We start from the raw sequence: 10,388 nt of genomic DNA, 5'->3' as shown, positions 1-10,388 counted from the left end.
TGCAGGAGGCAGCCTTACCTGCTACACCACAGCACCAGCCCCCATAAGCCCTATCTTCTGCAGAACCAGCACCCCAGACACCAGCCACCATATGGCATCCCATGGCACACTCACCCCTGGCAATGTGCTGCAGCTCCTGCTCCTCTCCACTTTCACTGGAAGAATCTGCAACTCCTTGTTTTCATGCAAGTAATTCTGATTCAGATGATGACCCTGACACAATTGGCTGGCAAGTGCCATGGCATGTGTCCACGGCCTAGCTAAATGCAAAGCTGGAACATTTTAAACTTTTCACTACCATGGTGAGACACGGACTCCATCTAATGAAGTAGGGGATTTTTCAGGGAGTCTAGAGAATCAAATATGACAAAATGACAAATCTTAACCAAAGAGTGCTGTGGTACAGATGAAGAGAACCCAAAATGTATTTTTCTATCTTTTCTTTTCTGAGTTAAGTGCCTAAAAACAAAGCCAATGAGGGTTTTTTTTTTTTTTTTTTTTTTTTTTTTTTTTTTTTTTTTTTTGACAGGCAGAGTGGACAGTGAGAGAGAGAGACAGAGAGAGAAAGGTCTTCCTTTGCCGTTGGTTCACCCTCCAATGGCCGCCGCTGCAGCCGGCGCACCGCGCTGATCCTGGCAGGAGCCAGGAGCCAGGTGCTTTTCCTGGTCTCCCATGGGGTGCAGGGCCCAAGCACCTGGGCCATCCTCCACTGCACTCCCTGGCCATAGCAGAGAGCTGGCCTGGAAGAGGGGCAACCGGGACAGAATCCGGCGCCCCAACCGGGACTAGAACCCGGTGTGCCGGCGCCGCAAGGTGGAGGATTAGCCTATTGAGCCACGGCGCCGGCTGCCAATGAGGGTTAAACAGACCCATTCTGAAAATTCCTTAACATCTTCATTTTCATCCAAATTAATATATTGCTTGAAGAAAATAAATTTTACATAAATGAAAATGCAGTACCACAGACAAGTGTACAGAACATAGGCCCTCGGTTAGCTTCAAACCATCTGGGTCCATTAATGTGTTCTTCCAGAACCCAAGCTGCAGTACAATAGAACCACAGCCTCTGACATTCCTCCTCCACCCCAATGGATCTTGGGTTTTCCTCCCACCTCCCCCTCCTGTGAATACATCAGTAGCAGAACAAATGGAATCCAAAGATACGATGATGTTATTTAACATGGAATAAACATAGTGTTTTAGTCAGTACAATCCTCAATACTACACTAATAATTCCGAGTTCACTGATTATGAAAGTAAGTATAAGAAATCTCTTCCTAAGTAATCATAACATCGAGAGCTGAATGTAGACTTTCAAAGTGAAAGAGAGAATAGTGTAGAGATGTGTATCTCTATAATACAGATTTACCGCTGTAATTTATAGACAGTACACCATGTTTGTATTTTTTTTTGGCAGTCTAGCATAGTTTATTATATCCAGCTTGTCACTTTGGAAATTTTATGATTAGACACTAATATACAATGAATTTTGAATCCTTACAGATAATATAGAGCACCCTAGGTCCTCCCAAGGGCAGAAAACAGACCAAGAGCTCATAGACTGGCTGCAACTGCAAGAAGCAGATGAAGATATCGTCAGAAAGATACATATTCCTGCAGTGTGGCTGCTGAGCAGTTCTGCCCTTATGGATCTCATCTCTGTTTCAGATCATTAAAGAAAGTTGATGCTTTATGAAATTTCTAAAGATTTCACTAATGAGAATCTAAGATATCTTCACTATGCTAAGAGCCTCAGAACAGCCCAAAGACTTGGGCCATCTTCTACTGCTTTCCCAGGCCATAGCAGAGAGCTGGATCAGAAGAGGAGCAGCCGGGACTAGAGCCGGAGCCCATATGGGATGCTGACACTTCAGGCCAGTGCTTTAACCCGCTGTGCCACAGCACTGGCCACAATGTAGTATTTCTAATAGAAGAGATGGTTAAGTCATTAACTCCTCTAAAATACAAGTTAAGTATTAGTTTTTAAACTCTGCTTCATTCATGAGAACAACAAAATTTTCTCTCTTTGCTTCTGGGTATGTAAATTTTCTTCTAAGAAATTAATCATGACTTTTACATCTCAGACCCTATTATGAGTAAGTAGAGAATATTGTGGGGTCATACGCTCATTCTATCAAAGGAACATTTCTCCAATTAAAGAAAACATTATGGGCATCCCATATGGGCACTGGTTGGAGTCCTTGCTGCTCCACTTCTGATCCAGCTCCTTGCTATGGCCTGGGAAAGCAGTAGAAAATGGCCCAAGTGCTTGGGCCCATGCACATGCATGGGAGACCTTGAAGCTCCTGGCTCTTGGCTTCAGATGAGCCCAGCTCCAGCCGTTGCAGCCAACTGGAAAGTGAACCAGCAGATGGAAGACTTCTCTCTCTCTATGCAACTCTGCCTTTCAAATAAATAAATCAATCTTTGGGAAAAAAAAGATGTCCAAGTCTTACATCAGAGTACTGGGCTTCAGTGCCTAGCTCTGGTTCCTAACTCCAGCTTCATGCAAATACTGATCCTATAAGGCAGCACTGATGGCTCAAGTATTCAGGTTTCTGCCCACACATGGGAGATTAAGAATGAGTTCATGGGCTGGCGCCATGGCTCACTTGGTAAATCCTCTGCCTGCAGCACCAGCATTCCATTTGTGTGCCGTGTTCTAGTCCTGGTTATTCTTCTTCCAGTCCAGCTCTCTGCTGTGGCATGGGAGGGCAGTGGAGGATGGCCCAAGTGCTTAGGCTCCTGCACCTTCATGGAAAACCAGGAAGAAGCACCTGGCTACGGGCTTTGAATTGGCATAGTGCCAGCTATAGTGGCCATTTGGGGAATGAACCAGCAGATGGAAGACCTTTCTTTCTGTTTCTCTCACTGTCTTTATCTCTACCTGTCAAATAATCAAAAAAATTGAGTTCACACTCCTGGCTTCAGCCTGACCCAGTTCTGGCTGTTGCAGGCATTTGGGGGAGTAAAGCAGAGAATCAGAGTGCATTTTCATTCTCTCTCCCTCTGCCTCCTAATTAAGTAAAAAAAAAATTAAAGACACTCAAACTGGACTAAAGGAAATAATATAGGTAAGTGTCCCACTTCTTTCATATGACCAACAACTAGGTACTAAAAGTTTTCAGTTTTTCCACTCACCACATCCTTTGTCCATGGCATTTAATTTCCTAGGTTTTAATTTTTCTTTTCCCTAGGTAAAATGTGACCACTTGGTGCCAGTGCTGTAGCATGAGGTAAGACACTGCCTGCAATGCCGGTAACCCATATGGGTGCTATCTGAGTCTCAGCAGCTCCCCTTCCAATCCGGCTTCCTGCTAATGGTCCCAGAAAAGCAACAGAAGATAACTGGGGCCCTGCCACCCACATGGGACACCCAGATGAAGTTCCTGTCTTCAGTCTGGCCCAGCCCAGGCCACTGCAGCCACCTGAGGAGTAAACCAGCAGATAGATAATCTGTCTCTTCCACTCTGCTACATTTTCAAATATATGCATCAATCTTCCTTTAAAAAATAAAAACAAAAACCATTTAAGCTTTCAAAGGTATACAAGAAAGAAGTTTACAGCACTGATAAATTCAGGACCTAAACCATCTTCATGAGTGAAAAAAGCAAAGCAAAGAGCAATATACAGAATGATACTGAGTGGGTTTTTAAAAGCATATATTTTGATCCCTAAATTTCTAAACCATGAACATGATTATTACATAAATATATTTATATATTTTTAAGAATTGTTTTATTTACTTGAGAAAGGTCTTCCATCTGTGGCTTCACTCCCCAAATTACTGAAAACCTGGGGCTGGGCCAGGGCAAAGCCAGGAGTAGGGGCCAATGCTATGGCACAGCAGATTTACAACCTTAGCTTGAAGCACTGGCTCCCATAAGGGTGCTGGTGAAAGACGGGGCTGCTCCACTTCTGATCAAGCTTACAGCTTATGGTCTGGGAAAGCAGTAGGAGATGGCCCAAGTCCTTGGGCCCCTGCACCTAAGTGGGAGACCTGGAAGAAGCTCCTGGTTCCTGGCTTCAGATCAGCACAGCTCCAGCCATTGCAACCAGTTGGGGAGTAAACCATCAGATGGAAGACCTCCCTCTCTCTCTCTGTGTGTGTGTGTGTGTGTGTGTGTGTGTGTAACTCTTTCAAATAAATAAACAAATCTTTAAAAAAAAAAGCCAGGAGTCAGGGAAATTTCATCCAGGTCCCTCGCTTGGGTGCAGGACCCAAGGATTTGTACCATATTCTTCTGCTTTCCTAGGTATGTTAGCAGGGAGCTGGATCAGAAGTAGAACATGCAATTGGTGCCCATAGAGGATGCTAGTGCTGCAGCTGTTGGTATAACCCATTTTTGCCACAGTGCTGGCCCCGACAATTTTTAATTCCTAGGAATTAACAGGGATGAAAGAAGTATGGCAGGATACCTTTTTATCAGAAAAAATATTTTATTTATTTGAAAATGTTATATAGAGATGTAGAGAGAGAGAGAGAGAGAGAAAGAGAGAGAGAATCTTCTGTCTGCTGGTTCACTGCCCAAATGGCTACAATGGACAGAGCTGAGCTGATCTGAAGCCAGGAGCAAGGAGCTTTTTCTGGGTCTCCCACATGTGCAAAAGGGCCCAAGGACTTGGGCCATCCTCTACTGCTTTCCCAGGTGCATTAGCAGGAGGCTGGACTGGAAGTGGAGCAGCTGGAACTCTACCAGCTCTCATATGGGATGCCTGTATTTCAGGCCAGGGCTTTAACCTGATGTGCCACAGTGCTGGCTCCAACAGGTGACCTTTTACTCTCAATAATCTCTTCTTGCTATTGGCAGCAGTTTGTAATTTTTTGTTTATTTGCCTTCTTCTTAATCTATATTTTTAAAAAATTACAAAAAGTTCCAGCACCCTGAGAACCTCCATCACAATGGCGTACAATCAGATGTTCATCCACAAAGTGTGGTGTAGATGCAAGGTGGAAAATGCAAGGTGAGTTGATTCATCTTTCTCAGGCTGTGGTTTCCATGGGCAACTTTTACAACCAACTGCCTTATTTGTTCCTCTTCCACAGAGTGGAACACATGTTAAGTCATCCTATTTAGCCAAAAGCCAGTGGCAGCACTTCAATATGTCATCAATCCAGGGCCAGCATTGTGGCACAAAGGAGTAAGTTGCCAACTGCAACAGCAGCATGCCTTATGGCACTGCTTTGAGACTCACCACCTTCACTTCTCATTCAGCTCTTTGCTTGGGAAAGCAACAAAGATTGCCCAAGAGTTTGGGTTCCTGCACCCCCATGGGGGACTGGGACAGAGTTCCAGGGTCCTGGCTTCAGCCTGGCTCAGCCCCAGCTATTGTGGCCATCTGGAAGTGAGCCAGCAGATGAAAGATAGAGATCTCTCTCTCTCCCTCTCTCTCTCTCTCTTCCTTTTACCTAAGCATACATTACATAAATAAATGAAAATGCATCAATATAGCAACTTTTTGAGGAAAAGTCTTCTGATTATTGCAGGTATTGTCTCAATGCATAAAAATATTCAGACACAAAAATTATAAACTGATTTATATTTATATTTCTCAACCACATACTTTTCAGAAAAAATTGTCTGCCATTCAGCATCAGGTATCAGTCTGAAAGCATTCATTAAAAAATCAAGTTATTTTACTAAACACAAAAACATCTAGTATAGGCTGCATATAAACCAGTGGCTTCCATGGGTATACACAGATTGATTTTTGTTAATTTACAGGGATCACTGCACTTCCCTGGCATGGAGCTGTCTGAAGAGTTTAAACACTGATTGGTGTGGCATTATTTCTGATATTTGCTTATTATCCAGAGTGCATTTATTAAATATCTATCTTGAACTCCACACTCTATAAATCTATTTCAAATATGTAGATATTTAATGGTACTTACACACTTACGAACTGAGCTAATCCTCCTAACTTCTCTCTGGAAAAGCTATGCCTTTGACATTGCTTTTTTTCACTCATATGGAAATGCATAATATGCTTCTGTATGGTACTTCAGAATTTATAAAAGGCTTTTCAGGTAAGATTTACATAACATCATGTGAAAGTGGCCAAAGGACACAGTCTTCTCATTACAGAGGGGAGAGGTATGAAGTCACTCTCTGAACAGTTACTCAGATTCTATCAGTCAGGTTCAGAATCTTATTAGGTATCAGATACACATCTAGATTTTTTTCCCTACTGTCTCTGTCAGAATTCCCAGCCTATGAGTGAACTTTAGTCTGAATGAATGCTAATATTCAAGGTTCTAAGTGAAAAAATTACTGAGGTTTGTATTGGTGAGTAAAGCATGTGTCTAAACATTACATGTATTTAATAATAAGTATTGAATCACATGAAACTGAATATAAGATTATGCAAATTTTTAAGATGAAGAGCATATATTTAAAACCACATTCTTACATTTTGCAAACGTGTTGAAACAGCTTACTGGAGCATGTGTTTGGCATAGTGGTAAAGCCTTCCACATCCCAGTCAGAATGCCCAGGGCTCAAGCCCTAGCCCTGCTTCTGCTTCTGGCTTCCTGCTAACAGAACCCTGGGAGGCAGCAGCTGATGGCTCAAGTACTTGAGTCCCTGCCACCTGTGTGGGAGACCCACACTGAGTTCCTCGCTTCAGCCTGAACCAGCTCTGGTTGGTGCAGATATTTGAGGAATGAGCAGTAAATGGAAGGGCTCTCTCTGCCTTTCAAATAAACAAAAATAACTATACAGACCTTTTCTTAAGGTGTCTTGCTCACTTCTAAATGATTTCCCTTTTCACAGTAAAATACCTAACTGTCCTCTTTAGTAACAGTGCATGTTTTGCTCTCCATGTCCACTCCTGAGCTCCCAGTACTGGCAGCTCACCCTAGCAAACTGACTGGTTCCAATGTTCAAGTACTCATCTCCCATTCTCTTTTGGTGGGTCTACCGGAAAGAAAGGAGAGTATCTACAGTAATTAATATCTTACTGTGGCTCTTGCTGTCCACCTGCAGGCCTGAAGGATGACCAGCTGAATACACACTGTGAAGTTCTGGACGTAGTTTCCAAACTTCAGTCACTTTGCAGCAGAGGGACTCTGTTCTCATCAATCACCTGAAAGCCTGCAGGAGTAGGGAGAAGCTGTGTTTGAAGAATTCACAAATACAGTGCATTGAAGCCAACCACTACCACCCCCACCACACCCCTACTTCAGGGTTCTGGCAAATCCCAAACCAGGAGTTTGGGACCAGCAGTGGTTCAGGAGGTGACCTCAACTCCTTACTCTGAACAGCTCCAAAGTGCCTGGTGCACCCAGCGGGAGCTCAGCGCCTCGACTTCCCGCCCTCCTGCCCTCCCCACCAGGAATTCGGCTCCCAGAGCCTCCAGGAAGCCTGCAACAGACCCGCAGACAGGAATGTGTGTCCAGAGCTAACCCAAAATACAGGCCCAGCTCAAGTGTCACTTCCCCACAAAGTCACTGTCTTCTACTCCCTCCCGGACGGGTGTAGGCCAGCACCCAGCACTCGCAGTTGCAGCATTTGGGGTTCACCCGTTCTCCCTTGAGGGATGATGCCCCCGTGGGAACCCTGCTCCACCTGCGGGCAGGGCTGGGGGAAGAAGGGCTGAGCCAGCCTCCACCCTAGGAAAGTCCAGAGCCCCAGCGCCCTTGCAGGTCATGGGTTCTCCCTGAGTGTGCTCTGAGCCAGGGCCACAGCCATCAGCAGCTCTCTTGCTTCCAGAATCTGATGCTGGGCAGCTCAGGCTCAGCCCAGCAGGGGGCATCAGGCCAATCATTGCTGCCCTGGGGCAGGACTAGAGCTGCAAGACCCACCCCATGATAGGCTGGCTATGAAGGCAGTGGTCATTGGTGGGCAGCTAGTAGTTGCGGTGTGTGTGGGTGATGTGGGTGGTGTTAGGTTCTTGGCCGTCCCATTTTGTACCTTGTGGCTAGAATGCAGGTGGTGGCCCGAGAGTCAGGAGGGGCAGGAGAAGAAGAGAGAGACCTTGTGAGTGCAACTGTCCACCTCTCCCACCAGCCCTGCTGGCTGAGGCTTGCAGCATGTGCTGCAGTTGGGGAAGCAATGAAGGCTGAGTCTCAGCAGGAAAACCAAGTGCGTGGTGCTAATTTGCTCGCTGACGCAGCATCTATGTGGTCTGCATGGGCAGACAGGGGGAAGGGTTTGGTAGGAGGGTGCTGGAGGCACACTGGGCCCTTGTGCAGCAGGAGGGTGGTAGCTCATTGCCTCTTTCATCTCTCCATTCATGCAAGTCATTCATAAATCCCACATAGAGGAACAAGTGAGCAGGGGTCAGGAGCAGTGCTCTAATGTTTAGGCATTTTACTTTGTGGAGGGGGTTGTATCCTTGTCAGCCTACATTCAAAAAAGATACTCTGTCCCAGGAAAACAAGAAGACTAGGAAATTCAGCATACCCAAATTGTTTCTTTTAATTTTAAAGACTCTCTTGTGTCCAACTGTGGTCACTATGTTAAAAGGAATATTTAGAAGACTGTGAACATTTTGAATGTTGAGCAAGGAGTTGCTCTCCTATGACATGGGTGAATCTATTGTAAGAACAATATGCATGAGTACATTCTTATAGAATATTTCTGCAGTGGTTTTTGAGTTCTTACAGATTTGAGTTTTATAAAATGATGCCAAATCATTATATTTACTTGTTTACTCAAGAGACACAAATATTTTTCTTTAAAGTGAAGAAACAAATTGTAAATGTTGAGAAGCAATTAATTTTGGGATGTGGTAATTTGCAATAACAGTAAGGATGGCTAATATATATATATATACATATATATATGTACAAATTTAAAATGCAAACCAAGAAGTGAAAAATGTTTTTGTTACTTTAAAAATGAACGTTATAAATTCTCTCCTTAAACTATATTTCACCGGGTACGTGGCTCACAAGGCTAATCCTCCGCCTGCAGTGCTGGCACCCCAGGTTCTAGTCCCGGTTGCTCCTCTTCCAGTCCATCTCTCTGCTGTGGCCCAGGAGAGCAATGGAGGATGGCCCAAGTGCTTGGGCCCTGCACCCACATGGGAGATCGGGAGGCCATGGTGGCCATTTGGTGGGTGAACCAATGGAAGGAAGACCTTTCTCTCTGTCTCTCTCACTGTCTAACTCTGCCTGGCAAAAAATAAATAAATAAATAAATAAATTTTGCCTTGTACACTCTCAGTTCTTATTCTGAAGATGTTAAAGTGTATCACATTTTTATTGAGAAGCAAAGAAAAATGTTCCACTTTAGAATATTAAAAACATACAATTTAAATTTTGCTGAACAGCTTGTAATAGTTGAATTTGTATTTTTAGGCATAAATGTGTTTTCTTCTTGATGTATTATGACAGATATATTATTTTCATGGTAGTGGAATGTATGAGGTAAATGATCCAACAGATTTGTTTTCATTAGATCAAACTTTCCATGGGGTACCTAAACTTAGAATGAGTTTGATATCACAACACTATTTACATTCTCTGTAAGAAAAATAAAGGACATTTGTCCCTAGATTTCAAATCACAGAATGAGATAGTCCAATTTATTTTTGGTTTTCCGTGATGTATTGCTGTGTTTTATAATACCATACATTCATGAAAAATAGATTTTTATTCAAAAGTTCACATTTGTGCCACTTTTTTTTCTGTAGGTCTAAAATTTTTCTAAAGGTCAATCTTTCTATAAAAAAGTTCATATGTGCTGCCTGATGTAATCAATTTCTTTTTTTCTAGATTTATTTTTATTTATTTGAAAGACAGAGTTATATAGAGAGGTAGAGACAGAGAGAAAAGTCTTCAATCTGCTGGTTCACTTCCCAATTGGCTGCAAAAGCCGGAGCTGAGCTGATCTGAAGCCCGGAGCCAGGAGCTTTTCTCAGGTCTCCCACACAGGTGCAGGGGCCCAAGGACTTGAGCCATCCTCTGATGCTTTCCCAGGTGCATTAGCAAGGAGCCAGATCAGAAGTGGAGCAACTGGAACTCAAACCAGCACCCATATGGGATGCTGGCACCCTAGGTTGGGGTTTTAACATGCTGTGCCACAGCACTGGCCCCTGTAATCAATTTCTAAAGTGTATACACTGACAAGAAGAATTACACAAAGTACACTCATCTAACAAGGCATATCTTTGCTAAATTTAAAGACAATGGCTTTACCTGCTACACGTAATGCTAGCCTCAAGTATTTGCTTTGGAGCAATACTCATCTGCAGTTTTCATAGGTTTTATCAGAAAGTATCATTTGATAGTAAATCCTTTTAGTGAATATATGAAATAGATCAAACATTGAATTTGTGAAAAAAAATGGCTGCCATTCAGATCATGCCAAGTCTAAGGCTTTGCCACTTCATGATTATATATCCTTGGGCAAACCAGTTACTTACCTCTTCATGCCTCA

Source organism: Oryctolagus cuniculus, unplaced genomic scaffold, assembly GCF_964237555.1.
Source record: "Oryctolagus cuniculus unplaced genomic scaffold, mOryCun1.1 SCAFFOLD_79, whole genome shotgun sequence".
NCBI lineage: Eukaryota > Metazoa > Chordata > Mammalia > Lagomorpha > Leporidae > Oryctolagus > Oryctolagus cuniculus.
The sequence above is the reverse complement of the archived record's forward strand: the minus strand, read 5'-3'. Positions refer to the sequence as shown.